At 44.1% G+C, this 6000-nt stretch overlaps 1 non-coding gene across 1 annotated transcript; it reads right to left on the reverse strand.

Annotated features, from left to right (window-relative positions):
• Nucleotides 1-5153: 5153 nt before the first annotated feature.
• On the reverse strand, nt 5154-5260 carry LOC125498142 (small nucleolar RNA R71). The gene has a single exon (XR_007274908.2). It is a non-coding gene; the product is annotated as a small nucleolar RNA R71 (small nucleolar RNA).
• Between the last annotated feature and the right edge of the window lie 740 nt (nt 5261-6000).

Below are 6000 nucleotides of genomic sequence, written 5' to 3' on the forward strand. Positions count from 1 at the left end.
ATAGGTTCGAGAGAAAGCTAGGCATGGTAATCATCTCCCTTATCTTCTCCCTTATAGAAGAAGCAGAGTCTGACAGCCAAGAAGTGCCGCTAGGGTGCGTCGGACCTGTAGCTACGACAGTACGCTCTTGAGTCTCCTCTGGGCATCCACATCCAGGTCTTTCACCTGGACGACCTCGTTGGCAGCAGAAGTGTCTGGATCCTTTAAGGCCAACCTTTTATTTTCAACAGTATCGGCCGAGACCTGCTCGCAGGGTCACCTCCTGGTTACGCACCCCTGGTCACAGTCCGGTTAGTAGAGGACCGGAAAGGAATGGCAGGGGATAGCGGCATACTTGTGCTAGCAGCAGCAGCAGCGCCAACGATGGGGACGCGAGAGGTAATCACCCCTCCGCGGCCCCTACAAATGTCTGGGGCCCATGGCGATTACCTCCCCGACAACTGTTGGTAATTCCATGCATCGTCTCGTAGTCGTTAGCTGGAGAAGGTGGCAGATTTGTTAACGGCCGAAGATCTTCGTCGACGCAAAGCACGTCGAGGTCAAGATTGTCAAAGCCTGCAAACAAGAAAAAGGATTATAAAACAGGAAATACAATAACAAATAGCCTATAATTCTTATTACTATCATCAGACAGACCAATCCAACAGCATCACTTACCATTCTCATGTGTGGGTGACAACAAAACAGCCGACAAAGGCTTATTCCCCAAAATATACTTGGAATGAGGAATCGAATACTTGGGCTCCTTAACTCTAGCTGTCGTCCCATCATCAAAAGTGATATCATAGTCCTCCACGTCAAAATAGTCAAAAGCCGCTAACTCCTCTTCAGTTAGTGGCACCAAATGAGGATGCTCCATGTGAGGGCGAGGCTTTGTGAAACGGCGGCGCACAGGGTAATCTTCCACGTCAAAATAGTCAAAAGTAATCTTCATAGTCCTCCACGTCAAAATAGTCAAAAGCCGCTAACTCTTCTTCAGTTAGTGGCACCAAATGAGGATGCTCCATGTGAGGGCGAGGCTTTGTGAAACGGCGGCGCACAGGGTAATCTTCAGGGACTCGCAACCAGAAGAAGGCATCCTACCAGCCCTTCAAGCTCGATACTTTAGGCTGAACAGTCATCTTCTTGTCGGCCGTCATTAGAGACTACCATCCCGACTGCCTAGAAGACTCATTTCTCTTCAACCAATGGATATGGCGGAATAAGTTCACTGTTTGAAGGAAATCAAGAAAGCGTACAACCCAATGTATGCGATGATATTCCTGACCGCTAAGGGCGTCAGCTGCGCCAAACACGTTGAACGCATTCAAAATCTCGACCAGGAAAGAGTCCAAAGGGAAGCGGAGGCCAAGCTCAAAATGATGTGTATACACGGCCACATGACCGGGAGGGCACTCCGTTACAATGGCTCCTTCTAGTGGTACTACCAAGCGGTACCCTCTCGGCATATGGTATAGATCCCGAGCAACCCTCGGATAAGCAAGATCAAGAGCATCCTGACGCCATGGTCCATCAACCTCCACAGTAAGAAGGTTGGCAGAGGCATCCTCAGGCGGGCACAAAGCATTAGAACCTTGATCAGCCGCGATTTCTGTCGGCCAACTTGAGCCAGCTACGATTGCAAGCGGTGCCAAGGGAGTGGATACGCCAGCACTCACACCAGTTCGACACTGGTAGACGGCCTCGGTAGTATCATCGCGAGCCATAACGGTAGCAATTAGTCACTGTCGTCACCTAAATTAACAACAGGAGGGTTAGGAGCCGCAAACTCCTGCAAGAGGTCGTAAAAATAAGTTGGCACCTTAACTCCGGCATCTGCCAAGCTATCAAGCCAAGCATGCTCTCTAAGAGGGGCGACATCAAGGCCAGGAACGGCATCGACCGGTGGATGCCTACGGGAGCGTCTAGCAAGGATTTGATGTCTAAGTTCTCTAAGCGTTTGCTTATCACCACTTTGGCTAGCGGTTAGATATCTCAAAGTCAGGTTATGCTCCTTAGGAGTGGACGGGTCGTTAAGAAATTTTGACCTTAGTTCTCTTTCTCTCTCGACCGTAAGGGGTATATCCGCTAATAACCTAGTCCTCCCCATAGGGCTTAAGTCGAAAGCAAAACCATTATCAGTTAAAGGGTAGGACGGATCACTCTCGGTCATAAATGCCTCACTAAGAACATTTTGGCTATCAGATTGGTCCGACATGATGAAAACGCGAAAAAGACTTAAGAAAATGAGGAAAGAAATTGAAGAATTACCTGGAAACGAAGGGTTGCCGAAAAAAGAGAAAAAGTAAGGAGCAAAGTCGCCGGAGAAGGTGAACAAAGTCTCCAAATAGCAGAATCGCACCGAAAAATTGGATAGTACAACCAAACAACCACCGAAAAACCACGGAACTTCAAACACACAAAAAAAACCCAGAAAATGTTGGTCAAGAAAAGATGAAATTCTCAGTGCACTAGAACCGGAAGGGTGGTTCTTGAGCAATGCAAGCTTTTGCTATGGGGGTTTGTCAGAGGAAAAAGAAGAAGAAGCAAGAGAGTTTCTTTGAGCATAAGATAAAAACTCATAAAAAGGACAACTGCTCGATTATATATGTACGGACAAACGGTTGAGATTAAGAGAACTCTCCAAATTCTCTCCAGATCTATGCCAAGTGTCATGACGAAGTAAAAACCTAATAAAGTATTGGGCGGGATTTCCGGAAAAGTAATCATTAACTTTTCAAAATGCTTCAACTCTCTACAGTGACACTGATAAGTGCGTTTCTAACGCACTTTATGACTTTCTTTTGGCTTGTTTTAGCTCCCTTTTCCCCCTTTTCTTCCTTCTTTCTCCTCACTTTTCCCTTCTATTTCATTCACTTGATCATACTTGATCATATTGACATTTTGCTAGATTTTCGATCTATTTTGATCGAATTTCTAGCACATATGCTTTCACCATGTTTGTTCGTGTTTCTATTGCAGGTATTGCCCTTTTCGGGGCCGAGAAATGCGAGACATGGCACAAGGGAACGAGCTAGAGGCTGAGAGGTAGCCTGAGGTGCGCCCGCACCATCGACTAATTCTGGAGCACAAAACAAACTACATTGGTGCGCCCGCACAAAGCATAAGGTGCGCCCGCACCTATGTCTGGTGCGCCCGCACCAAACCGTGGTGCGCCCGCACATTCTGACGAAGTAATTCAGGCTGAGGCAGGAGACTTAGGTGCGCCCGCACCTTACATGTGGTGCGCCCGCACCTTCATCTGGTGCGCCCGCACCATTTGACGAGAGATTTCCACCTTGAGGCAGAAGACTCAGGTGCGCCCGCACCTGAGGTCTGGTGCGCCCGCACCTGAGCAAGGTGCGCCCGCACCTCCTTTGGTGCGCCCGCACCTCACGATCCGGACAAAAAAAAAATCGATCATTAAACCCTCTTTTCGAGAGGAGTTGGAGACTTACGCTTTATTCTATCTTTCACACAATATTTTAGGGTTTTGTATTAGAGAGAAAACACTTTAGTTTTCATTGGTAATTGAGATTAGAGATCATAGTTTGTGATTCGATTTACATTCAAGGTACTTTTCATTCAATTCAATTCAAAGTTTCAGTTTTTATTTCATTCTCTTGGTGTTTGTTTATGTTCTTATATTATTTAAGATCTTCATTCTCTTAGTTTAATAATTGTGATTTCTATTAGTTTAATAATTTCTTAATCATGTTTAACCTTAGATTAGTCATAGATTTTATGTTTAATTGCTTAAACTCCATGATTAGTGAGTAGTTTCATATCTAGGGTTAGGGTGAAAGTATGAATTAGGGTTTTAATTATGATGTTGATGTGATTGTGATGTATGGAGAAGTTTATGCATTGATCTTGGTGTTTTGAGACCTTAGGATAGATATTGATCACATTTATACTTTGGTATTTTGATTTCAAACGTTCTTAAATCGGATTTTGAACTCTTTTATCATCCCAAGAATCAACTTAATTTCTATACCAAGATATTGGATGGAAATTAAGGGGATCCTTCATTAGGGGTTTTCCAAACTTATTGAATCTCTTAATCAATTAACTAAAGACCATTCGAGAGAGGATTTAGTTGATTGATTGAAGTGATTACTCTTGAGGACCATTCGAGAGAGGACTCAAGTAATTTAGAGGGAAACTAAACCTTGCATAATCGTCTTTGTTGCTTCGCCAATCATTAACAATCATCATCCGTTCTTATTCATACTAGTAACCTTAACTCTAGTGTCTTTTATTTGATATTTAAACTCGTGATATTTGCTTGTTCTAGTTGTTAGATAGTTTAATTGTTACCAAACATCTTTCAAACCCCAAATACCTTTCAATTAGGTAGTCTAGACTAGATAGACTTCTAATCAATCCCATTTTCCCTGTGGATCGACCCTTGACTTGCCCTTACTATTCCTTAGTATTGCTTGTTAGGATTATAAATATTGTTTGGAAAGCGGTTCTTAGTGCCTAACGACACACTAAAAACCTCTTATCAAAATGGCGCCGTTGCCGGGGAACTGTGCTATTGATTGAAATATATTTTAGTTTAGTTTGCTTAGTTGATTTTTCTTTTATTTTCTTTTTAGCTGTGGTTGTTATTTGCTAATCCTCTACTTAGCTTTGTTGTGTTACATGAGAAGAAGAACTCACGGTTCACCCACATTGCCTCTAGATCTTGAAATCGACCGTACTTGCGAAAGCTTCGGAAGAATTTGGAAAATTGACTTTGGGTTCCGAGCCTTCTTCACCAATCTCAAGTACATCAAGTGAAGTTGAATCAGAAATGGGTGAAGCAAATCCACAACTGTTTAGGGATTTCGGAAATCCGGGTTCCTATGTTCTTCAAGGTGGAATTCGACTCCCACCACCACTACAAATTTCAGCATTCACCCTCAGTATACTCGGATGGTGAAAGCAGAGCAGTTTTGTGGGGGGCAGATGAAGATCCTCTAGACCATCTCGACAGGTTTCTTGAGATCTGTGCCATGATAACACTAAGATGTCTCTCCTGACTACATCAAGATGCACTTGTTCCGGTCCTCTCTTACCGGAAAAGCAAAGTCATGGCTCAAGAGCTTGCCTGCTAATTCCCTCACTACATGGGAAGAAGTCACAATGGCTTCTTGAAGAAATACTTCCCGGAGTGGAAGACTGCGGACATAAGGAGGAAGATCTCCTCATTTGAGCAAGAGAACGATGAGACACTTGCCGAAGCTTGGGAGCGGTTCAAGGAGATGATCCGTTCATGCCCACACCATGAGTTCAACAAGAATCTACTCATGCGATTTTTCTATGATGGTCTTGATCCGATTTCACGGGCCAACTTGATGCTGGAGCGGGAGGTCAACTATCTAAGATCCCGCAAGAACAACTTGAGTCCACAATTGAGGAGTGATCAAGAACTACTCATGGGGTGGAAGACGAAGAGGTGCTCAACCTAAGAAGAGCGGAAAGTTTGAAATTGACCCCATGGATCAAATTCAAGCAAGATGGACCAACTCGACAAGAAGCTCTCCAAGATCAATCTTGCATCGTCTACTCCTTCACAGGTAAACTCTTTTTCTTGTGATATTTGTGGTGGTACTAACCATGATACTTCTTATTGTGGAGGTACCCATTCGGAGCATGTGGCGGCAATTAATTCAAGAGGAGATGGATATCAAGGAAACCAAGGGTATAGGAACAATCAACAAGGAGGTTGGAGACAACCTCAACAAAACTACACCCAAGGATTCAACCAACCTCAACAAGGATGGAATCAACCTCAACAAGGGTACAACCAAGCTCACAACCAAGGGTTTGCGCAAGGGTATAACCAAAACCAAAACTATAACCAAGGTGGTTCCTCCTCACAAGGGTCCAACACATACCAAGCTCCACATCAAAGGACCAACAACCCAAAACCTCCCTCCAATCTTCCATTTCCCAAACAAAATCCCGAACCTACACCATCTTCCGATCCAACCTCTCTCCAAATTCTCCAACAACTCCAATCCATGAACC

Source organism: Beta vulgaris, chromosome 5 (genome assembly GCF_026745355.1).
Source record: "Beta vulgaris subsp. vulgaris cultivar EL10 chromosome 5, EL10.2, whole genome shotgun sequence".
Lineage (NCBI taxonomy): Eukaryota > Viridiplantae > Streptophyta > Magnoliopsida > Caryophyllales > Amaranthaceae > Beta > Beta vulgaris.